The sequence below is a fragment of the Papilio machaon genome, chromosome 6, assembly GCF_912999745.1.
Source record: "Papilio machaon chromosome 6, ilPapMach1.1, whole genome shotgun sequence".
NCBI classification, from domain to species: domain Eukaryota; kingdom Metazoa; phylum Arthropoda; class Insecta; order Lepidoptera; family Papilionidae; genus Papilio; species Papilio machaon.
The window spans coordinates 4,463,619-4,491,042 of NC_059991.1; the positions used below are offsets into that span (position 1 = coordinate 4,463,619).

At 33.8% G+C, this 27,424-nt stretch overlaps 2 protein-coding genes across 3 annotated transcripts in view; one reads left to right on the forward strand and one right to left on the reverse strand.

The window, feature by feature from the left end:
- Positions 1–27,424, forward strand: part of LOC106714779 (synapsin) — a 75,548-nt gene that overhangs the window by 22,934 nt on the left and 25,190 nt on the right. The window lies entirely within an intron of this gene.
- The window catches only part of LOC106714995 (tissue inhibitor of metalloproteinase), a 43,468-nt gene that overhangs the window by 5,355 nt on the left and 10,689 nt on the right, over positions 1–27,424 (reverse strand). The window contains exon 2 of one of the 2 annotated variants that reach the window (XM_014508170.2): positions 13,527–13,570. The exons of the other annotated variant lie outside the window; for it this stretch is intronic. The gene's annotated coding sequence lies outside the window, so the exon portion shown is untranslated. The remainder of the gene's footprint in view (positions 1–13,526; positions 13,571–27,424) is intronic. 2 annotated transcript variants of the gene reach the window in all.

Consider the following 27,424-nt stretch of genomic DNA (forward strand, 5'->3'; position numbering starts at 1 on the left):
TGTAAAAACAAAATGGCCGTCCTTGAATTTAACAATCATAATAACCTTAGTCCGGAGTTATGGTTATATTGTTTTCTTTACAAAATTATACTCTGACAGAACAACTTTCAAAAGATATAAAGTTTTTATTGCACACATTTAAACCAATTAATTGCGTGCTCTACAGGGATAAGATAATTGCTGAACTTTTTAAATTGGTTCTGCTTTTAAAATACTGAGAATCTTATATTTACAAATATTATATAATTCTTTCATTGGACATCGACACATTTTGATTATAAATAAAAATTATTCTGCACCAAACAACTAATTCTAATTATCTAATCTTAATTTCTACAATTTAATTCCTCTGAAGAAAATGGTCATTCTTCATGAAATGGTTTATTAATTTAGTTAAACGCTGGAAGAACCTTTAAAAATTACGTTAAGCGACCTTTATAAATGAATAGCTGTCGTCCGCGACTTCGTGCAATGTATAATGCATTTATCTAAATAGTAAGTGTACTGATGACTTTATATGTTGTCGGTAGACGTTTAGAAAGATCTAGCTGTCGCCCGCGACATGTGTTCTTCCAGACTATGTTTCAGTGCCAAATTTCATCAAGATATGTTGAGCCGTTCCGGAGATACCTTCAAACAAACATCCATCCATCTAAACATTCGTATTTATAATATTAGTGGGATTGAATAATAACAATGCGGAAATATAATGAGCGCATTCGCATGATCGCGAGTGAATTGTGACGCTCGCGGCCGCGTCGTGCCGTGTTGGCTTCCCCACAATGCCTCGTTTGTCAGGGTTCGTCGAGAACACAAGGTGATTGTTGGTACACGCATTTATCGATTGTCGCCTCTGGGTTCAATGAACTATTTCAATCCCTAAATAAGTAAAGACTTATCGGAAAATTCTTTGTCATCTTGTAAACCTACCCTCATTATCCGATTTCTTTCAGTAAGAACAAGGGATTATTTGTTCCATAAAATCCTTTCATCGCATGCAAATCTCCGTATGCGCTTTAAAGAACACAACTGTGAATTGAAAACAATAACTTTCGAATTGAATATTCACCGTTTTTTTCCGACTGTAAAATACAAAAATCAAGTATTCAGCTGAGCTCCGTATCGTTGTTATGTATCGGTGTTTACCATTTTTGTGTCCATTATTTACGGTACACGGGAACGTTAAAAAGCTGATACCGCAAAATGATACCGCGACTTGCAATCAGTTTGACATAAAACAATTGCTTGTATGAATAAGTGTTAGCAGTATATAAGGGTTGAATAAATGGACCTTGCTTCGGGATTTTGTCTGGCAAGATCTCTTATGTAATTGGGGGCCTATCACGAAAATTTGCGAGAAAGTATTCGTAACGTCATCGACAAAATATGTCTTTCTAGCAAATTTATGTGTTAGGCTCCATGTTTTTCTTATAGTATCGCTTTTATATGTCATTTTACTGTATTCCCATGTTAAATTAGTATTAACACGCAAAATTAAAATAAAATTGATTTTAATTTACATATTTAAACGTGGCTTTTATTGATTTAAGATTTATTAAGCTACATTTCCATGAATACTTATTTAATAATGTTGGTTAAAATTGCAAGTTCATCGAACAGTCTGCGGTTGTGGGTCAAGGTGGACGTTCCCGGCTGTGGTTTTCAGGCGATAACACTAATAATTCCCTCGACGACCAACGTGCGGTTACGTTATTAATTCCCATTCAACAAACAAAACTTTAGGTAACACTAATATTAAACTCGTAAACATTAAGGGGAATCTTGGAACTGTGGTTAGAGTAGGAAATTAAATTTTAAAGGTAAAATTGAATATAATGCTGCTAATCTGTGTCAGGTATTCGATTTATTTTCCTCTAGGGCCGACATCTAATGTTTGTCATTGGCACAGTATGGTTGGCAATATATCTAAGGTACAAGACAAGCTCAATCAATTGTCTTTCAACAGAGTTTGCTAACGACCGTCTCGGACGTCGCCGTCGCCGGCGTCAGATCTCAGCGTAAATCAATCCCCAGGGTCTATTACGAATATTTGCGTGACAGTTGCGAGATCGTATTCGTAACGTCGTCGAAATAATTTGTATATTTGTTGGTGTACTTTACGACCGGTAGGGGCGCTGCACAAACTCTAGTACAAATTTTGTTGTTTATGTTACGAAATCGTTTTAACGAATATTCGTGCTAGGCCCCCAGTAACTCTTTGCGTCAATCGTGACACAACAATTATAGAAACCAACGTATCCATCAATCTTTTTACTTTAATTTACCGCTTAAAGGCAAGCATTATTAGATATAAACCAAGATATTAAATTACATTAATTCAAGTCCCTTCAATGAAGAATTTGAAATCTCATTGTAACTATTGGGATGTTACTAAGATAATTCTATTTTTGTATCCCACTTTGATTATGCAAAAATACAAATTGTGTAAAATTTACGTAAATACAAAATGAAATCTGTGAGTTCACATATTTATCTGTATATTTTCTAACACGTTAAACAAAGATTGCTTGCCAGACAAGTCTTGTTCCCCTTGCGCCATATGAATAAAAAAGTTGACTTTGTTCTCAATACGTCGTGTATTCCATAATATATTAGTCTCCAATGTTTACGATTTATGTTGTCAACTAATGCTAGTTTCACACGAGGGCAAAATGTAATCGCAAACGCCAAGACAGAATAGTATTGTTTTGTCAACGAGTGTGCGTTCAAAAAACAGCAGTACTGCACTGCCCTACTGGCATGCCTCGCTGTTTGCCTTCGTGTGAAACCAGCATAAAATACACACGTGTTGAATTAATTTTGCAACAAGCGGCTAATTAAAGCTTGGAGATTCCCTACAGCACAATCTACAATAGAATAATCATTGGACATTATTCACTCAGCTCCCGACAGATGTTGTTTCTGCGTTTATTTAATCGAATTAATTACAACACAAGAACTTCGTTAAGATATTGTCATAAACATTGTTTCCTGAACAACGCAACAGACATATTTTGATACATTGTGCTGTACGTGTATTGTACATATATTGATTAGGGTAAAAAAATGGAGTCTGATTTTCTAACCAATTTCGTTGTTAAGTGAGGCGGTTTCAGTGATGTTTAAATATCTTTCAAAAACATCTAGGATTGGTTGATAATTTCTTGTTATCATCTTGATTTCTAAAGTTACAGCTCTTATAATTGCCTAGTAGCTTTGTAAGAACGATCAAGATTAATTCCGTACAATTTCGTTTGTGAGATACGTCAGATTTAATAAAGTCGTCTGACAGTATAATACAGCAACCTACATCTAAGCGCTCTATTTGATTCGAGAAATGGAACGATATTAACCCGTCTCACATGTTTACCTTTTACAGTTTGTAACATGTTAATTATATTATTTATAATTTTCACATTATAATGTTTAAATACTGAAATAATGCGAATAAATGAATTTGAACACTTAGAAAATACAAGCGATTCTTATGTCAACCCTCCTGAAGGGGTCCAGCACTTCTCGTGATGTTTCATGATTTTTTCGGAACTCTTCCGCCCCTTTCAAGCCTCACATGGACGATATCTAAGCGTTTTTGGACGTAAATAAACCCTTTATTTTGTATGTAATGTTTTAGACTAAACCTTAATAAAACTACTGCAATCAATTGCTACAATATCCGTTTCCAATTTTACCACCAAATGTTAGACTTATGTCAAAAGTGAGACGAAATAACGACGATCGTTAAATTCGGGTTCGTTCGCGTTTCTTGTTACAGTCGCAAATTGGGCCCGTCCTCGTAATTATACCTAACTTGGAGCATGCTATATTATGTATGCCTAACCATAAAGGGCCGGAGTAACCCATAATAACTCAAACAGATTTATGTATTCACTTTGAATTAATGTAACATTAAATTTATTTATAAATTTTAGAATATCGTTGGAAATTGGTATGTTTGTTAGACTTTTTATGTCGTATATAAATTTTAGGTAATTCATAATTTAACTGCAGGAATATTTCTCAATTAAATGGAGATTCAACTTAATTGTCGATATTATAAAAAGTAAAAGTAACAATGATGTACTGAATGTCAATCCTTAATGCGTATAAAAAGTGAAAATATATACGGAATGCGAGAGCTGCTTGCAACGAACAGACAAACAGCCTAATGCCTTGTAAAGACGTGTCACGCATCGAATTTATCATTGTAAAAAATTTATCGTATATCAGAAATGGTTAAAACTTTATTAACTTGTTAGTTTGTGGACTGTACTTATGACTGAGACATTCTTTATCTTAAATAATTTAAATTGTATGAACTCTAAGCTGCTCTAATTTTATAATCCATTTTTAGAATATCACTCCTGTCAGCTAGGCCGAGTTTAGTACGAAATTATTTGTTTCTGTTTTGTTTTTATATTTGACTTCTTTTTGTTTGACTTTCTGTGTTCCTAATTAAGATACGAAACCTAACCTTATAGTCTAAGATCCCGCTGCAGGATTGGTGCGCTCATCGACTTTTTGTTTAAAACCAAATTTTTATGTTTATTTATAGTTAAGAGAATATATATTTACTAGGGTGCCTATCAAAATTTGGCCGCCATTATTTTTTTAAAAATTATTTTTAATTGATTTTTGGTAAAAAATTTCGTTTATTTATTTTTTTAATAAATTAACGTCTACATAACGGTAATTAATATCAAGATTCTAAAAAATCACGGTTGCCGTTGCGCACCTGGCCGCACCTCTTTGCAGCCAGGTGTAAACAGGTATGATTTCGATAAATTTATACGTTTATAACCTATTTTTATTAATTATATGTCAAATTAAAGCTAATTTTTTTCTATTAATTATCATATAAAGTTGCTTAATTAAATCTGGCCGCAAATAAGGGTTGCTGGCTGTTAAAGATAATAAATATTTAAGGTAGAGTGAAAGAGAGTTAGCGCGTAACATCATTTGTCAGACGAGGACAATTAAATACTTGAATAAAATCTAATAAAATTTTTGAATAATACTTTCGCAATAAAATTTTCTTTTACTTAAGTCACCTTGGTTTTATTTTTTAATTTTTTAAATTAATATTAAATATCGACGTTCTAATTAGCAAATTATCTAACTCCTTTTTAGAGAATCTTCTATTTGTACGAAAAAAAACAATTACTTCAAAAGTTATTATCATTTAAAAAAAAACATTTAAAATTATTTATATCTAATAGAGATATAATATTTAAGTTTGAATAATTCAAATAATTTGTAATTGGATTATTGCTTCATCAAAATGTTATAAAATCACCCTCTAAAAAATAAGGAGTTAGACAAATTCCTAACTAGACCGTCGATATATCAAATCAATATTAATTTTTTGTTGCAATTTTTAAATTTGTCATTTTGAAAAAAATTACATATTTTTTGGAGTATTTATTATAAGTCGTCTCTATTACTCCCCGGTGGTTGAGAACACTAACGTTCGACGCATGCGCAATGGCTTAAAAGCGTCGCACAGCCGGCAATCGCTGTCCTCGTCTGACAAATGATGTTACGCGCTAACTCTCTTTCACTCTACCTTAAATATTTATTATCTTTAACAGCCAGCAACCCTTATTTGCGGCCAGATTTAATTAAGCAACTTTATATGATAATTAATAGAAAAAAATTAGCTTTAATTTGACATATAATTAATAAAAATAGGTTATAAACGTATAAATTTATCGAAATCATACCTGTTTACACCTGGCTGCAAAGAGGTGCGGCCAGGTGCGCAACGGCAACCGTGATTTTTTAGAATCTTGATATTAATTACCGTTATGTAGACGTTAATTTATTAAAAAAATAAATAAACGAAATTTTTTACCAAAAATCAATTAAAAATAATTTTTAAAAAAATAATGGCGGCCAAATTTTGATAGGCACCCTAGTAAATATATATTCTCTTAACTATAAATAAACATAAAAATTTGGTTTTAAACAAAAAGTCGATGAGCGCACCAATCCTGCAGCGGGATCTTAGACTATTATGTCGATCAAACTGATACAATGTATCAAACTTTGTATGCCGAGTATAATAAAAAAACAAAGAAGTCACCATTTATAGAAGTCATAAATATCAGTTGGTAATATAGCTGTGACATTTGCGGTGGTTTGTGGCATGCTACGGCTTACAAAGTTTGATAGTATCGATTGATCAAAGATGGACCTGATAAAAGTCCCTTTTGTGGGAACTACGTAACCTATACTGATAGGTAATGATTCAAAGTAAAATTATACAACTATCTATATATGTTAAGCCAATTAAAAATACAAATTGAAATACGATATGACCTCAAATACTTGCTCCACAACTTTAGGATATCAAAATGGGTACAGTGATTGAAAAATAAAAATATTTTGAAATAAAATGACTGTACTTGATAGTATGTTATATTACTTAGTTTTCAGAATTCATCACTTTCATATTTCTGTTATCTGTACATAACACCTACGCCCGTAACCCGTAATTGAAAAATCGTTATGAAAACAATCGAAAATTACTTTTAAAAGTGTAATTTTAAGATATAGCTTTTTATTTATTTTCACATAATTCATAACGGTATGAAATATTAAATAATGATTAATTTCAATAATCGTTTATAAACGTCAATATTTTCTGTCATAAATTAACATGATGTGCGTAAACATGCTTCAAAATAATTTATGTTAGCTTTTAAAACGTTACTTTGCTTTATTTTAGTGAAATCGTTTCGCTAACAATGAATGGAATGATAAAGAGGAAAGATCAATTTATGCATCATTGTTTATTACACACTCCAATTTTCAAACATGCATAAGTTTGTAAAGTATCCAATTATTAACACTATACAAAAACATTCCACAAAACAACTCAATGTCAAATATAACAAAAAACTGTGTATATAATATTTTGTCAAATCAAAATAGCCTCAAGCTCCATGCATGTTATTATCAAGCTCTTATAACATGTCAATGTTGATACTAATGGAGGGTTCCACGGCACATGATTCCGCGCACGGATATACGAATCAATGTGGGAATACATAGTGTCGGATATGGTACGTGCTCGTCAGTCTGACCGAGATTCAATAACTTCGATTTAGTAAATTGGTAAGAGATGCCCTTATCGTCTTCGTTAGCCGCTAGCAATAATCACGCACCGTGAAAACCTGCCTTAAGATTAACATATTCAAACTGCCGGATGGATAAGTATCTTGTTTTCATTGGATCTAGTGTTTTGTTTACCGAGGTTATTGAGCGATATACGATAATAAACATCGACGTAAGCTTTTCTAACGGTAACTTTAACCAATATTATTATTTCTATCAGTGCCACATTAACCTTTTTTATTCCCAGTGAACTAAGCAATCGACTACAGTACTTTGCAAATTCAGAACACTAATTGCATAAATACTGAATGATTCTTTCAATCAATAAACAAACAGATTATGCTCGAAATACTCTAGCTAAATACATACATAGTTTTGCAAAATTTAAGGAAAAATTTCTTGTTTACAACGTAACCTTGGTGTAGAAGATTACCATAGAATTAACACTTTCAGTGAAGATTATGTATCACAAGATGTAGCGCCGGCAAAATGTTTGCATTTACTATTCTAATGTTTGCATTTACTTGAGTACGATAACCGTAACCGCAATTAATCTTTTCAATGCAGCTAGTGACGCATTACGGATATTTGAAAATTATCTTATTTTGTATGCACCGAAAAAATATCAAGGAACTATCAAAAATAGGAGCCAGTTTATCGATACTTTAGATCTTATGGCCAACCTTTATGTAACAACATGCTATTGTTCCAAAGAAGAATTTAGTGAGGTCATAGACGTGCCACTCGCGTTTGCCCCTTATATAATTCCTTGTTCACATTTTTATTAGTGAAAAAAGAAATTCGCGATCAGGGACGTGCCTAAAACATTGTACCATTGGTTAGCCATCCCTGCATTAAATGTTTTTGAATTAATTTAATCAGTCCTGACTAAACTTGATGTTCCTTTAATAATTTGTTTTCTTAGAGAAAGATTTGGGCATAAGTTAGTTCGGGATTCAGCATGAAATCTTATCAATACACGGAACTAGTTTGTTAACAAGTCCAGTGTAGCGTCTTTAGACTGCTTGTTTAACAACATCCTGATTTATTGTTTTATTTTATTGAATGAACCCTGCATTTGTAAACATGAGCGTTTGTAGTAAAGCTACGAAATACTTAATTGACGTTATTAAAATAAATCACGAATTCCGTAAACATGGTTCTATTATATTTTTTTCTGAGACGACCGAACAAAAAACAAACCTTAACATCAGTCTAACGCTCTTAGAATACAAATGTGATGAAAGTTTACGAAGGATCGTAAATTTGTTAGTTTGTGAATAAACTTCGTTGTTTAGTCAAGCAAAGTAAAATATTATGAGTGGTTTTTGGTCTGTGGCCAACTCACGTAGTGTAGATGTGGGACGGAGTAAGGATTCAGTAGATGTCCAGCGCCCAGTGGAACACTCGTATAACTATTATACAGCAAAAACTTCAATTGAAACAAAATGTCTAATTGTAACTTTAAGATGAACACTTTTATTGTACAAAGGCTACACAACAAATACCTTAAAAACAATTACTGTAACAATCACCGCGACGCGACTATTGGTTAATAACAACAGTTTATAATTAACCGCTATATTATATACGTTTCCATTTTTACCCTAAACGTAACCGCACCGTGGAGTATCGCCAATTACTGAGAAATGTGAGCAAACAACCTGCAGCTGAATAAAAACAATTTTGGTGAGTCAGCGTCGTCGGTACATCTATTCTATGAGGCGGTGAACCCGCGACCCCGCGGGCGCCAATGGATTACAAGACGCAAACCCGACCGCCCACGATACAAAACACTTTCATATTGCTCTTCAAAGATGTACCTTTTGTACAGGAATTATCTATCTTGTCATGTTAAAGGTCTTCATTTGAAAACTGTTCAAGCGGTAGACAATGATTGCCTAAATATTCAGTGCTTTTTACTTTCTTTGTATGGGTTTCTCTTAGGAATTAATTAGAAAGATAAACAATATCTTCAGCTTGGTCTAACCTGGAAAGGCAGTTAAGATTATATCCTTTTCATTTAAGTTTAAATAATTATTGTCGGATTCAATATAAGCCGTGACTTTATTAGATCGATCTCGTGATCCCAGCGGCTTTCACAGCCATTATCCAGTTCAGTACGTTTATAGTTGTTACCCGACGTTGATAAGGAGTTTAGACCCTTAAAGCCGGTCAGGTACATCGATTTACGTCAAAAGATCAAGAGATAATAACGTGTAATAAATACGGTCAATTTCACCCGCGAACGAAATATGTGTAACATGACATATAATTTTCTCAACTATTAGCCGCTGACTTTACGGTAATCGATATGTTTTATTATAAAATATCGTGGTTTTCTGTAATAATTCCATTTTATGTTAGCTGTCGAATGTAAAAGTCAAATGGACGTCAGTACAAATCATGATGATACGACTGTAAATCTTTTTAGGAGATCTTAGGTACAACGTGAATATGTGTAACAGTGGTAGACGCCAGCAACAACAACATCAGTTGCACGAATTGGCCGGCTCGCCCGGTGAAATACCACGACCACACAGAAGACAGGCGTGAAGTGGAAGCAATTCCGCGTTTCGTCTGATGAGTGTGGTGCCGGAGGCCTAATTTTAGTCCTCTTTCCCTTCCCATCCTTTTCTTATAAGGAAAGGATGGGAAGGGGAGGTGGATTTGATGAAGGAGGAGATGCATAGGAAGGTTAAATATTCTCTTTTTGTGCGTCTCCTCTTTCGTCGATTGAGGGTAGGCAATACATCTGCAATTGCGGATGTCTATGGGCAGCGGTCGCTTTGCCATTTCGGCGAATTCATGTGGCCGCTTGCTCGTTTGCCACCTTGTAATACGTGAAAACAAATTACAGTTTCTTCTTTGATTGATTTGGTTCGCTACCGAAGTTTTTTGTTTTGTTGAACCTGCAATTACTTTTGTTTTTTGTTCCATTGCTATGCTTATTCATGTTAATAACTGTCTATTTATTTTTTAGCTTTATTGTATACAACATTTATTATGTAACTTAGTTTTTTAAGAATTCTTACTTAATGTCAATAAATTTTCTGGCTCGTTCAAAAACGCTTTAGGATTACTTGAGCGGTCTTTTTTTCAAACTAAATCTTCAGTAAGTGACTACCTTAGCGACAAGCGACTGTGATTGCGGCAGTTCAACTTTTTTTTTCTTTAATGCGAAACTGTGTATAATTGTTTTACTGCAACACGAAACGCCACTTATAAAAGTGCGCGGGCTGCGTAAAACTGAACTACACGATTATTAATCTTGATGTTGGGAGCGGAAGAGTTGCGTTACTTTCATTATTTGATAACTTGCTGATTTCGAAGCCGGTTTTTGGTTATTCGTCCAAAAATGGAAGAAGTTTTACCAAAATTGACTTATCCAGACGTGAAGTGAATATTTTCGTATGTAAAATCATATAATTAATCTTGTTTTTTTAACTTTACCTTTAATAATTTTTATTTTTGGCACTACTGTTGTAGTTCCTATTCGTGCAAACAGGAAATATAATGTTTATAAATCATTTTAACTTCTTATTAATTTTGTAATAAATGACAAAAGTTTTACGTATACCCAAAGGGCTCATAAATATTAGTAGTTGCAGAAAAGCTTTACTTTTGGTGTACAACAAAGAAATTTCTTCAATTAAATATCTCCGGAAAACTCATTTACATAATGAATATACCGTCGGACGTGAAACAAGTATTCTATAAATATTTATGACGTGATGTGAGTCACGCTACGGTATAGAGTATTTACATTTAATTTGTTACAGAGGATGATGGTATATCCTCACTATGCCAGCGATCCAGTAATGGATGGGGATGGTTCCAGTGCTTTCCTTGGGAGATCCCGGAACCCTCTATTGTTGCAATTGGGGTTGTCATCCGATTTTAGTATGTAAAATCCCACGTTACCCTGAAGGCAGGATATCTTTGGAAGATTTCCCTCGACACAAAAAAAGCTTTTGTGAGAATATGGTTCACAATAGTCGATTGTTTCTGTGCCTTATATCATTGGTCTATTGGTACTGCAGTTGTAATGGTGTGCTGTGTTCATTATATTCTTACAGCAGTGTGCCGCTCGCCGGCGAAAGCAGACAGTTAATCCCTGAGTACTGCACCACGCTGCACGCTGCAAGGTCAACTTTCACGACACTCCAAGCTTACTTAGCTATAGTCTTAGAATGTTTGAAAGGCACCATGCATTTTGCTTTTTATCACACAATCTAATAAATTGATCCGAAAGTTTTAAACATGGTTTTAAACTTTTTTTTAAATGTTTTTAATTAAACACATTGTTTAAATCGAAATTTAATTTCCATCACAAAAGAGTAGCAATAAATCACAGCAGCTATAATTAAAATAGTTCTAAAATATTCACACAAACACATAAAGCATTAAAAGGGGTCAAGCGATGTGTGCATGCGCACCTTGCTTTGCCAATTTCAAACCGATGCAGTCGATTTACATTTCGATTTGCTAATGCACATTCGAAAGAAATAAAAAGTTTAAATGAATTCTTGGTATTTGCGTACTGATTTCTGATTAGAAGGAACCGGTATTAAATATTTCTGTGTTACAAAATTGAGATATTCATAATACGGATGATATATGCATTAATGTCACTACGACCTTGTAAGAACTTGAAACCCACTATATATTATAGGGCAGTAATATCTGTATCTTTATGTCTGTTCGATAAAAGGACGCTCAATTAGGTACGCAATAGCGTGGACAAGATTACTGCCAATACCGATCTTACGAAATTAATGACTGTAAATATCGTCCTAGGTAAAAGACTAAAGCAAATAAATACATAGATAGACAACCATTTAATACATAAAAGGACCATAAAAGTGTGGACATAGGTATATTATCCCACATTGTGTGCCGCCAAAATAATATACGCGTTAAGACTTGAGCATTGCTGCAATCTGCAACTATTAGACCAACGATACAAACCATTTTGCAGTGATTAGTACAAATGATGCACGTTCCAGTATTTTCTATTTCTAGATCTTGTGTTATATTATGATGGATAGTCGCTTTATTTACTGTCAGATAATAGATATAACTCGGCCTTTGTTTAGTTTAATGGAAACTGACAAGATGACGTAAACGGATTATATTTAAATAGACAAGTGTTTTGTCGTATTTTTATGATGTTCCTTTTTTAATTTAAATACTGCAAGAATTACTATAATAAATAATGCATACATTGATGTAAAAACGGTATACAGAGTAACGACAATATCACTACTTTCCTATATTTTTTAAAAGGAAACTAAAGAATTTACTTGGTACTATGCTTCGGAATTCTCTGAAGTATTACATGTTATTGTTAAATATATGTGGTCGAGTTAGTTAAATATGAAAGGAAATGTTCATAAATCTGTTTTAAACGAAGCTTTCCTCAATTATTTTGCGTATTTAACTTGTAAAAGGAAAATCATGTACGTGTACATTTTAATTAGGATAGAAATGAAATGTATATGTTCAAGTGGTACTCAGTAATTTCACAGAAACCATATATTATCGGTACGATAACAATTAACCAGTCGCGTCATCACACTCCGGTACTGAATGGACTGTGATTCACTGCGATATATTTTTAGTATGGCTCGGTATTCGTGTAATTTACTACGAATTACGATCCGGCGCCCACGCATATTTTTTATTCATTAGGTAATTTAATGCGTGCGTACGTCATGCGTTTGCCAGAAGCTATAATTAGTTGTTTTGTATACTATGTTTATATCTATTAATTACAACCTTTTCATATGTTTTTGCCTGCTAAAAATTATTAAATAAGAATCGAAAAAAATATCCATCTATAAAGAAAGGAATGAATGTTAATATGTCCGGTGAGAAATACAAATACATGATCTAAGTTTGAATTATTTTTAATTCTTAATAAGAAGTAATGTTCTCTATGAGCAAACTGCTTTCATCATCATCATAAAAAGTTTGAACTAAAATGTGACACATTCAGTGATGTTGCAATTTCTTTTGAAGGGTTTTTAATATTTTATTTTTAATGCCATAACAGGATTTGTACCACGATTTCAAGAGCCATTATCGCTATCTAGCGGCCCAAGAATATTACAATGCGAAATGATTTTTATTTATTTCTCTTCCACTGCAGCGTCCGTGAAATATTCTGCTGATAAAAATAAAAACAAAGCACTATCAGACGCATATCCCTATCGAATGGGAGGAGTAATGTTCACTTTTTAACATGCATTATTCATGCGATATACCACTTGTTCTCACATTGTCTACGGGTCTGCAATTATGAAATTTATGTACAAAGCCTTTGGGCAGAGCTGATGACGGCATTTATGTTGACTCATCCGAGTCTCGCTTCACTGGGCAAGGTTGTCCACTTGTGCACTGACCTGGTACTGATTTATTGGACCCCTATCGATATTGATCGATGCATCTGGAAACATGATAACATCAGCTGATCACAAAGATTTACTTTAACGTCGGCTAATGCACTAACGATTATTTTGTGTTATGAATATATGCGTTTTAGTGACATTTGTTTGGTCACATCTGTTCAGTTTGCAGAGCTGTAGACGTTCTTCTAACCTTATATTAGATTGTCTTTATGGATAAAATTATGTAAAACTATGTATGATCTTGTGTTTGAGGTATAGGTGATAGGTGTGTAAATTAAATTTTTAATTTTAAAGAAAACCATAAGCACAGTCTGTATTATGATCGGACAAAAAGTGCTGAGGTCTTCTAAATGACTTACTGTTGCTTTCTGAGACCAAAATCTCATTAGATTTAGATAGAATCATTATTTTTCACAAAACAGAGATAACAATATGTTTTAAACCGGGATATTGGTCTCCGAAACCCACGTTAAGCACATAAAATACAGAACTAGTTATTTCTTATATAAACCTCGATTTCTCTGAACGTGTGATCCTTGTGAGGTTAAACCAACCAATTGAGTTCAATGTAATTAAGAATAGTCTAAGCTTAGGATACCAACTGGGAAAGATAAGGGTCTTAACTTAGAAACCCTTATTTAGATTCACAGAAAACTACATTGTAATGAAGTAACTAATGCTATAGACACAAAAGTGTTAATTAAATATTATTAATTAAGTATCTCGGAAGCGGCACAGATGTAGATCATAGTCTAGAAGAAAACATAGACTACTCATTAAGTTTCTTTTAAATTCCGCACGGACGGAGAGAAAAATAGTGTCCATTCTGTTATGAATCAACACTCGCATTCAGCAGCTGCTTGCAATATTGTTTTGTTACGCTTCAATTTAAATGAGCGTGAGTTTTCACGGCAGAAACGCTTACTTATAATTTCACAGGTTCCACCTCAAAACCTCGTACGGTGCAAACAGAAACAGTACATGAATAATATGCAGTGTTGCACTGGTCGTATAAATTTGTTTAAAAATTAAATATTCACATTTTGTTATGTTTGCGACGATAACATATCCTGGAGTTAACACAACTTAGTTTATAAATGCGAATGTTTGGATGGATGGATGGATGGATGGATTGATGTTTGTTTGAATTTATCTTTGGAACGGCTTAAATGATCTTGACGAAATTTGGCACAATTGTAGAACATACGGTGCCGTCACCTAGAAATAGAATAATTTAGAGAACATAGTCTGGAAGAACACATAGGCTACTTTTAAGTTTTTTTTTCTTTCCGCGCGGACGGAGTTGTGGGCGACAGCTAATTAGCTAGACAGCTAAAACAAAACATCGGCAACGACTAACAATGATTGTTTATAAAATTGCTTGAACTGACCTTAAAATTCTGTCAATCAAAATGAGTATCTGAGTTTTCGAATAGAATAAATAAATATTGTTGCGTCAATATTTATTTCTGGATCGTGTTTGGCATTGTTTTATGTTATCGTAACGATCGTAAAGACGGTTAGAGTCGTCGTTCGTCTTCGGCCATAAATCAAACATTTAACAAACTGTCGACTCAATAAAACGTTCCCGGCCATGAGATGTCGCCTATTACATAATGACCACAAACTCTGCAACACTTCAAATAAACCGCAACATTCGTTAATGTATGCTAAGTCAACTTTCATATAATTCTATTTTTCTTTTTACACATATAAAAACCGTAGCCGTCTATATATTTTTCTACAGGGGAGATATTAACGATTACCACTACTATTTATGTATTTGCCCGAAAGTAGGGCAACAATTTAAAAATGTAACAATTCATCAAACACACACACCTTTTAAACGCCTAACATGCTATTTAAAACTCAATCCATTTACGTATCATTTATTTTTAATAATCGTTTTTACTATCTTAAAAGCATAGTTCCATAACGTTATGTTAACCTTATCTTTAAAACATGAAAACATAGCGTAATATCAACATATCAGTATTGCTTCGCATTACACTATTACCGTGTGACATTCCTGTTTTAATGTTGCTATAAAAATGTAATGTCCGCCACAAAAAATACACTTAAAGGTTATCAACTTAAACCACACCGTATGCAAATAATAGCTATGCTCAGAAGTGTTAAATTAAAAATAAATGTGATGAAAGTAATCGAAATAGACTCGTTTTATGTATAACTGCTGTATACAGATGTCTAGTAGAAATATCTACTATATTTGATTTTGTTTTTGCATTTTATAGCGAAGTGGCCTGTTTAGACTATAATATGAATGGTAAGTTCACACAAGGGTAAAAAACAGAGACAGAGCAGTAGGACAGTGCAGCACTTCTATTGTTTTTACGTTCATGCCGGCCGAGACTGAGATAAGAATACTACTCTGCCTTACTGTTTTGCCTTCGTGTAAAATTAGCTGATAAAATTTATCGTTGAATATTGATCGATTTTAAAGAGAAGGCAAGCTTAACGAATGACGCAGTATATGGCAGCAGTGTCAAAAAAGACACGTTCACAAATTATCGTCAACAAATTAAATTAGACGTAATGAGGTAGCATTTGTACGTAAATCGACGTGACAAAATATTACATAAAATATTATATTTACGAAGATTTTGTTATAAATACCATATACAGATGTCTAGTAGAAATATCTACTAAGATTAATACTGAGTTTAATTATTTTTTAATCTTCGATCATATATTTTGGATATTAAAATATATAACCTACTAGCTTTTGCTGCGACTCCGTCCGCGCGGAATAAAAAATAGAAAACGGGGTAAAATTATCCTATGCCCGTTTCCTGGTTCTAAGCTACCTGCCCACCAATTTTCAGTCAAATCGATTCAGTCGTTCTTGAGTTATAAATAGTGTAACTAACACGACTTTCTTTTATATATATAGATGATTTCATTGATCTTTAGAAAAAAGCTTTTAATTTAAAGAGTCATTCCTTTATTATTTCTCTTCAATTTAACGAAATTATTGATTCCTGGCTATGAAATGTTCCCATATAAGTTTTTTTAAAGTGTTATACTTATCGAAGTTATACTTTCGCCCGCGACTCCGTCCGCGCGAAATTAAAAAAAAATTAGAAGTAGTATTTGTGTTCTTCCAGATTATGTTCTACATCTATGCCAAATTTCATCAAAATCCGTTGAGCCCTTCCGGAGATACCTTCAAACACCCATCCATTCATCTAAACTTTCGCATTTATAATATTATTAAGATTTCTTATAATTTAATATTTTCAGACACGTCCTCTTTTATAAATCATTTAATCTGAAAATTTGTTTTCATGTAATCACTTCCATTTTCCTTAAAGCTTTTTACCAGGACGATATATTCAAACATCGTACATCACAGGGGTATAATTATATTGTATATCATACATTATAAATTGCGTATGTAAATGAGGCGGGGGCAATCTGCGCCACCTGCGCTGTGCCCGAAGGCTCTGTACCCGACAAAAAACAAGATTTCCGTTTAAATCGTGTGTCGAAGTTTGACGGAAAATGTACTCTCCAAATTTGATATGAGTAAAATTAATTTCAAATAAACTTTGTAGACATTTGTATTTAAATGATTGTCTATAGAAAAAAAATACAATTTTGAGGTATAACTATGAGATGTTGAATGAACGTGGCGAGAAATCGACCATTAATTATTATAATAAAAAACAAATACTAATCGTTTACGTCTATTACTGTCTACTCCGATAGATTGAAATAAATTTTATTAATTTCGTTGTATATTTAAACAACACCTAAAAGAAAATCAAATCTACATTTGTATGTAAATACTCCTGTTTCTAAATTACAATGAAATATTGAGAAACTAATTATTAACATTAATAAGTCTCACGGCACACGGCTGCCCCACATTCCAACGAGCGGTCGGAAGTTTTGGATTTACATCATTTGTAGCGTTCATGTATTTAAACATGCCCGCAGTTGCAGAGAATAGTAGACGGATATTTAAGGTCGCCATTGCGGCGCTCACTCGCCACCGCCTCCACGTCGCCGATTGAGCGGAATAAAGATGTAATATACCAAAGCACGTGCATGCAAGAATGACATAACGCTTTGCTAACTATACCTTTATCCCACTTCATTGGCGATGTCGAGGCGGCGGTGAGTGAACGCCGTGGCGATGGCGACGCGGGACGATGCCAATTGGACAAAGAGTGCACGAATACGCATTAACCTTTATTATGGTATACTCCGCCAGTCACCACCGTACCGCGCTGGATGACATTTCACGCGTAATTACTTGAACATCAATAACAACCTGATTAATTATATGAAGCCCAATAAATAAATGACGGAATCCCCGTCAGGTTTGACTCGTTCCATAAATCATTTTGGCATTACGAATCATCTTTTAAAACACGCGCATACGCCATCGGAAAGCATTCCATCCTTTGTTATGAAACATTTGGCGTAATTTCTAAAATTGAGACTGAATAGCTACCAAATGTGCAGACATAAACTGAAATTTATGACAGCAATAGACTTTAAAACGAAGTTTAGGTTATGAAAGAACACTCAAAACAATCTGAATTACGTCCGTGCATAAAAGCAGGTGGGTATAAGAGTAAAAAAACTTGACCTTCGTCTTATTTATGCCGCCTACGACCGTAGCGGAAAGTGAACGCTGCTGCGAGCGGTGCTGTGAGCCTGCGACGAGACTTCACCTGCTTTGAAAAAGTCAATTTTAAAACGTATTACCCTTTGTTCCCGCGCCCGCCGGAGGAGTGTTTACTTCGCCTTTATTGAGATTCTGATGTGACGACCGCGGTGGCAACGCGCCTTTTGAAACAAGCTTTTTACTGGCAATTTCCCACCGCGTTGTTATTTACTTATAGGAACCTACAACAACTCTTATTTTACATGCCTCCGTAAATTATCGTAGTTTCACCAATTTACGTCGCATATGTTAATTGGTTAGGTTTTAACATGTGGAGTATTTAGACCTCTGCTAAAGTGGCCTTGCCTTGTCAATACTGTGGTCTAGTTAATAGCCCTTTGAAATGAGAATGTCGCGTATCCATCCGTCTCTACTCTTATTCTAACCTTATTAACATCATGACATCTCTTAGTTTATTATGGGCGTGAGTTTTATAAAGAAATTAGAATTCGCAAAACGTGTGGCAGCACTCTAATAGATGTTTATGAAAAGCGGTGTTATTAGCACTAATTGTAACCAAATAAGATCGCGTAGAAATTTATATTTCAACACATCTGGGTCACGGGAATGAGGGTACTTATCTACAATCTTTAACTATCATAGTTCTTCGTTAAAGTTAAATCAAATTGTTACTGCTTCTAATTGTATGGTATATGTGACATGAGATGTGAAAAAGTGATAAATTTGACTTTATGTGGCGCGCCTGACACGCTTTGTTACCTAAATGTTATGAATAATTAGTTGGGCAACTTAAACATGTATTTTGTTACGGTATCATCAAAATAGCCACATAAACTTTTAAAGATTTATTGCCTTCGCTCAATGTTCACGTTTACATACATACATTATTAACATTTTAAGTGTTGCCAAATGTGTGGGTAATTTTATTCCAACATAAATGTCAGGATTTACGATATTAATCCGTGGAAGTACTTTTATTATTTTTTAACACATGGAAAGCTTATCTCTGTTTATCCTACACGAGCCAAATCCTCGTTGACAGGACTATCCCTCAGAAATGACTAGTCCTATAACAAACTCTAAGTAATATTTTTAATGTCACATAAATCTTCCTGAAGTTTTTAATTAAGCCTCTCAACTTTACTGATATCTAAATCATACATAAGCATGCATAGATGATGTATTATATTAATAAATAGCCTATGTGTTCTTCCAGACTATGTTCTACATCTATGCCAAATTACAAGGAGATTCGTTTAGCCGTTATGGAGATACGTAGTAAAATACATCCATCCATCTATACATCAATCATTCATACGAATTCATTGCATACTGCTATTAATTCCAGCATATTAAAAGTCAACATATTTCAATAAATATTAGAATAGAAGGAAATATCAATTAATTTCTACGCAGGTCTTCAAATTCTTCATTCAATTAAGAATAGCAATTAGTTTCATATCACTTTACTATTGGTGTACATTTAATACAACGGAAAGCCTCATACAAACTAAGATATGCTTCTATAATCCCGTCAACTTAAGTGAAGTCTGTGGCGGCTCCACTTCTGCGAGTCATTAAATATAGTATGTAGTAAAATTATTCCTAACTTTCTCCTGAGCCAAACAGGATGTGAATGCACGGCAGAGCGATTTGTGGTAGGAAATTCTCTGCATTCCATTTATGTTTTGTTTAGCAACATTACAAAATGAAAAAGCTTTCATATGCAGTCATGAAAAGACTATTATTAAGATAATCGTTTTAAATCCTTCAAAAATATTTAATATAAAACTAGCTACCAAGATTCGGAATTTCTTATACTGTTCAAAAGAGTGATCTTCTTCTAATAAAGCAGATTCCCTTGGTAACCTTCAGATTGTACTTAAAAATTACGGCGGCTACGGTAGACCGTTTTTAAGTATCATGTTTTCTTCCAAAACTATAAGTGTATGCAAAGCTTACGAAATGGAATTATTAAAAGCAAATATTTTAGAAAAAACTTCGAATGATTGTTTTGTATGTGCGAATCTAATTCAAGCGATTATTACTAGTGTTACTGCAGGTCATAATAGAGACGGCCTCGACACATTTCGGCGCAGCGCGACACCTAATTTAACGATATAGCGCTCTAGATATTTACATCAGTAAATTACACTACTGTTTACACTTACAAATCAACAGGATCTCAGTTTTAACATATGTATTTTTCTATTAAATTTAAACAAGACTGCTATGATAGTAATTATATTAAAATAAATTACATAATACATACTCCTATTAAAACTTAACCTTACTGACAATGTTTCGTTTTGTAATATAAAAAAAGTAGTAACGAAGTAACGTTTCTCAATAATAATGTTCCAATAAGTGATGCTATATTTTATTACGTTTGTAGTTGTTTATTGTTACGTAAGATACATCATCACATTGTCCTTCGCGAGTAGCTCGTCCCACAAACTGACGCACTGACATATTTTAAAACTAAAAATACTCACTTTGTGACACATATGAACGTAAGTAAGATCTACTCTTCTAATTAAAACATTACTATAATGTTATTAATGACGTCAATAGCATTAAGTTTTTCGCGTTGCATACAGATTAGTGGGTCTCGACTGTCGTGACACTTCTTACTATATCTAATATATAAAATTCTCGTGTCACAGTTTTCGTTCCCGTACTCCTCCGAAACGGCTTGACCGATTCTCATGATATTTTGTGAGCATATTCAGTAGGTCTGAGAATCGGCCAACATCTATTTTTCATTTTTTTTTTTAACTGCGCGCGGACGGAGTCGCGGGCGACAGCTAGTAATACTATAAATACGAAAGTTTGAATGTTTGTTACGTTTGCAGCAGAACGACTTAATGTATCTGGATGAAATTTTGTATAGATGTAAAACAGTGTCTGAAAGAAAACGTTTGTAAATTAACAAGTTTTTGTTTAATTCCACGTGGACGAACTCGCGGACAAAAGCTAGTTCATTTTTTCAACACGTAAACAAAACTATTATGATATGCATAGATAGTTCACGGTCAGAAATTGATTTATAACCATCTGATTCATACTTGTAATGCGGTAAACTTATCATGCGCCGATGGACAAAAGTTCAACCAAAAGCCTTGGTGTGGTGTCTTGTGTGTCATTTATGCTTTGCTTAATTCTTTCTGACATAACTAACCGCTATAACAATTATGTTTCAATGAGATTTGGTGGTAAAGCTGCGAATGCAAGCGCGTATTCGATTCAGCGTTGCTCTGACGTAATTTATTTCTCGCCCGCTCCATGTCAGGGGCGAGCGAGCACTGATTAACCCTGATTCAATACTGACTTTTAATTTTTATTTATTCTTTAGTCCACTTTATTTCATTCTATGTTCCATTTTCAACATATTAATTTATATTAAAACTTGTGCAGTGCCCCCTACCAGGCGTGAACTACACTAAAGATCATATGCTAATTTTGACATAACTATGAGTCTGTCATGTAGTGAATTATCACAAATATTTGTGAAAAATTAAACGTAAACTTTTCTATTATTTATGTGAAAAATGTCACTTGTTATAAATTATCACATTTAATATGTTGAAAACTAGCAATACTGTCAAGTGGTATAGAAGAGGTTTATATGACGACTATTTGCAGTACGGAGCAATTACTTTAATTACGGAAGCACTTGAATCGGGTTCAATCAGTAGGTACGCTATGCATCGCACTTACCGCAATGTCAATTTACTGGCCATCCGATAATTGTCCTGTGCCCGTTGTTATTTTTTTATTGCTTTTAAATTATATTAATGCATGCGGCAACACATACCATCCGCGCCGTTCTAACAACTGTCATAAATCATGCACTGGAACAGTTTAGAAATCATTTTGATATATAAACACAAATGTCTATTAATAATCCAGCAAAATAAAAAAATCTAAAATATCATTTGACATGTACCTGTGTTACCACCAATGGTGATTTTTGAATAACATTTTTTTACTGGCATCCTTTGTAATTTGTGTTCGAGCACAATGATTATTACGTTTAGCCCTTCTCGTTCGTAAACCAAAAAAACCGGACTTGCCTCATTTGCATGTTCAATTTGTAGCAACAATTATTTATTTCAAAGCAACTTTCCCTGTCGAACATCTGTTAGCACGCACTGCAAAAGCTATTAACGTCTTTTTAATCGTTTTACTTATGTTTTGTTTTTATTTGTTTTTTTAATGTGTTATTTTCGAACTGCATACAACGTTTTACGTAATTTACTTACCGTGATAATAAATAGAACTCTTTTCCCTATTTATATTTGTTTGATATTTTTTCTGATGTTTAGATAATTTTAAAACGTCAATACTTTATTCTTGATATATCTTTACAAACCAACTGTTTTAGATAACTACAAGTAATTCTCCATCAACTGAATTGTGTTAACTCGTTTTAATTAAATTGACCAATGCGTATCATGCAGATTTGTTGTTCTTTCTTTGTGAAAACGAGTAAATTAATTTAAATTTTCGCGCATTATCAAGATGGTTTAGTATTTCTGTGTTACCAAATAAGGATCATGCATAAACGACAAAATCTCACAACATTTTTATAACATAAATAAACTTTATAAGTTACCTTGGTAGTGCCATGTTTATACTCGTATTTGCACAAAAGAAACAGTTTCATCCGAAAATGGTAACAAATTATTTTTAATCATGCAAACTTGGAGAGAAAATAAAAGGTTATACCAGACATGGCCGGCACTCGTTGTACCCTCGAATTAGACTTTAAAATGAATTTAATGTTATAAAAAAGAGACGTGGGTCGGACTGGTCTCTAAACAAAGGTTTGCCTTGTGGACACATTTTTGTAACATTTCAACTGATTTGTAAATTTTACCGTTAACCGTCTGTTTTCTATGCTAAAACAGTTTTTCAAGTCATGAATAACATAAAATTTTGTTAAGTTACGAAGTTAGTTCATTGCAATACTTCTGTGATATTAAATCAATTTAATAAATATTTTAATATCTACTAGACATCATGATCGGGAAGACATTAACAATTTCTAGTCGTGCTTTGGCCCTTTGATTATAAATTATTAAACTGTTCTCATCTAATTAATTATGATCATCGTTAATATGTTAAATGGCACGAAATACAGCTGCTGTTGTTCCGTCATAAATCTAATCATTCGAGCTACCTCACCGTGAATCATGTTGCGTTACTTCACGCTTCTTTAGCTCCACCAATTAATCAAACATTTACAGTATGACTGATTTTCGGAATTCACAAGATTCCTCAGTTTATTGTTAATTCATCTCTTACCTCAAAGAATGAATTATGATGTCATTTTTAGTAATTCGATTACCTTATCTAATTTTTAAATCCCTTAAATAACAACTCTTAACGTTTTAGTTTAGAAAATATTTGGTATTATTAAATTCTTATTGTTTTTGTGAAGCAATACGTGTCGCAGGAAATATTTGTAGCAGTGACAGCTATGACCGGTCGAGTCAGATACCATATGTCTTCGGAATCCGTGCCAATATGTCTCAAAATAGCCGGGACGTTATTGATATTAATATTTGTTTAATTGTAATATGCAATTTAGATATTAAAGTCACTGTTGTTTTTAGAATTTTAAAATACATTTATTCATTAACTACAAACATAATTGAATTATTTTTATAACAAAAAATATAAGTAATCACAGTAACATTCAAGATAAAGGAATATTAAATTTAGAAAAATACCTTTTTAACTAGAGTAGTGACTACTGATTGCATGTATCTTAATGCAGTAAATAGCGATGCGCAACGAAAAGTAAGGTAGTTACAATTTGAAATCCTATAATAGATTATGTATGTTTAAGCTATAAATCAATACGTGTTAAATGCATTTATAGTCGGTTCTGAGTGCACATCATTCGCTACGCCATGCAGTCATAGAGCACGACGACGCTGCCCGCGCCGTGCGCAGTGGCCGCGAACAATAAAGCCGTTTGTTATTTTGCATTTGATGACTTGATAGTGCATTTCAATTTATGGCACCATTGAGTGCTTGTAACGTCGATCATTAGCCCAGTTCTGCGACCGGTTCGTACGGTCACAATACTGAATGCATCTTTTGTGAAGAAGAATCGAATGAAATAGGCCGATGGAAGCGGTAGAATCGATTCCGGCGATTTTATTATCTGCGGACGGTAGAGGTCTATTGCTACGCCTGATTTGAATGCATCGAAAAAAAACCATGAAATGCGATACCCATCTATTGATAGATGTGGCGCACACGCGAAACATTTGCGCTTGGCCAAGCTTTACAAAAACATTGAAATGAGAAATTTTTTAATAGAGAAAAAAAAGCAATTAGGCCAAGTACCTTGATTGTTAGTGCATTGTAAGCTCTGTTTTATAGAGTGTTCAGTGTCTCTCTTTTAGGATTTGACAAAGTACGTTTGCATCAATGTATCCAAGCCGTCTTCTTTCAGTAGCCAAATTAAATAAACTTTATCATTAATATCTTAACAAAAAGCGATTGTGTTCCTATCCGGGATTTGGTGCAGGATCTCTATTATTGAAGGTCGGTTGTTCAACCACTTTATAAACATGAATGTGCAAAAATTTAAATATATCTTGTACAGAGCTGGGCATTAACTCGTTAATCCGTTAATCGTTAATTAACGAAGTTAACATTTTGCTTAACGGATTAACTTTTAAGTTAACTTCAAAAAGTGTTAACGCTTTTGTTAACTTCCGTTAAACTCAACTTCCGTTAATAAAAGTCCGTTAATCGTTAAATTAGAAACTTGGAGACGTGCTGTCATTTTGTTTAAATAACGTGCCACGCCACGCTCGTAAGTTCAACTATGTTGGGCGACTGTCGGCGACTCGAATGGTGAACCAACGAGTTGATAATTGATATATGTGAAGTTCGCGTGCAAGTGTGGTGCATCAGAGCATCCGGGAAAGACGTGACAACAGGATCAAAACAAAAGAAGGTTCAAAATAGTATATTTCATTACGAGTATATAAAAGCATGAGTATGTAATAGCCCATATTCCGAACGCTCTTCGCCCCTGCAATACGCCACTTTTTGAGCAACTGTATTAAAACACTTTTTACTCGTGCCTTCTCTTTCCCATGTCTATTAAAATGAAAAAACCAACCACGAAGTTTTTACAAAAAAAATCATTGAAGTTTTTATGATTCATGCAAATATTTCTAAAAAGAAGCTCCTAATTTGTTACAATATCAGATTTAATGATTTGATTCAATGAATTAGGTTGGGTTTCATTTTATTTCATCTCATTAAATTTCATTTTCATATCATATCAATAAAAATAATCTACTGAAACCTTGGCTGTTTGGGCATGGTTCCCTTTGCCTACCCAGAATGGGCGAAGAAAACAAAAAAAATCTTTGTATTCTTTTACGGTTGGCGCCATTATTCAAACATTTTAGTTAGTTGAGTTTATTGTGTTTTTAGCCGACTTAAAAAAGAAGGAGGTTATCAATTCGACTGTATTTTTTTTTTATTATTCTAATAAATTGATTAATTTTTTCGCAACTGTATTAAAAATAGTTGTTTAGTACACGTGCGGAACTGTCATTATAATTTGTTCCAACTGTCAACCATCAGCCTCGGCTCGGGTGGACATTTGTCGGAACTCTTTGCAATGACAGGCTTTCCGCACTCGTAATGAAATATACTATAATGCATTCATACTTGTCTCTAATACTAATGTGTGTACAGTCAAATTACTATTTTAAACAAGTGTCGCCACAATAAGTGCGAAATTAGTATGTATAATTTTAGTATGGTTAACTGTTAACGATTAACTTTAACTTGCGTTAAATTTTCGAGAATTTAACGCTTTAACGATTAACGAAGTTAATTTTTTAATTAACGGATTAACGATTAACGAAGTTAACTTTTCGATTAACTGTGCCCACCTGTGATCTTGTATCGTCCAGACTGAAATGGACGTAATTAAAAAAGGCTTGTCTATTTACGCTCATAAAATCTGCGTCGCATTTCGTACTCGGTGCGGGGCAGGAATTCGCTTGACTGACTGGTGTATGTACATATTAACATTTCACAATAGCGTCATCGCGCAGTCATGTTGTCGGTGCGATTATAAAGGCGATATACATGTGTTATCTCGTTAATCTTATGCACCGACGTGTCCGTGCATACCTGTGCTATCGCGCCAGAAGCAAGGTCGCCATCTTGCTTGCAGAACACAATGGATCTCTGACGAAACAACTTGAGCACTAACATTTAGTGCATACGTTTTCGTGTTCCACTTCACGTTGTAACTACATACCTATTTAAATAGCGAATATGCTGCTGTAAGGATTTTTGAATGTTCAGCGTAGTACAAAGTTCAATTTTACGTCCTACCAATCAAGGCACGTTGCATTATTTATTGATAATTGGTTTCGTTTTTACGACATTTTTTCTTGCTGTTAAACGTTTTTGATATTATTTAAATTTGTTTATAATTGGGATATTGTGCAAGCATTTTTGGAAAGTAGTTAAGTATATGGCATAGAACAGCTAACTGTGTAACCGACCTACCTCTGTTTATTACTATTTTACACTTCAATTCGCCGACCGGCCGTTAACAAGAAGATTACTTTCTCAGGAACGAGAAATAAAATCTCGGAATGGCTTAATGTCATATAAAATTCCTTTTCTCAGTAAGTCAGTGGTGATATTGGTTTACTGCGTACATGGGTTGCGGATTTTATAACAACTTTTCTGAAGTACTCAAACCTTTCAGTTGGTTTAGACATGGTGTCTAGTTACAACAATTACTATATAATAAAATCTTAATCGGTAATCTACATTTCAAAAGTCGGGTTATCACAAATTATAATGAGACCTATCAATTTTCATATTGTTTAGGGCAGTTTCAGTTTGATTTGTAAAAGACGGTACATATTTCCACTATAAGAAAATTTTGTTATTTAAGAAAGAGGATAGACCTAACTTTTAAATTGACCTAAATATTCTATAAGAAGTGTCACTACGATAGGGAATACCCTATTGTTTATAGATTTTTTTCCCCTTGAAAGGCTATCATTCGAGTCTATACAGGGTATTCATAATTTAACTATTTTTTACGTAATAGAACAGTACGATAGCTAGTAGCCATTGAATGGGAGGCGGGCTGATGACCTAAATTCCATCGCTATGCCATTAACACACCCATTGGACTTCTTTGAATCCAGACACAACAATG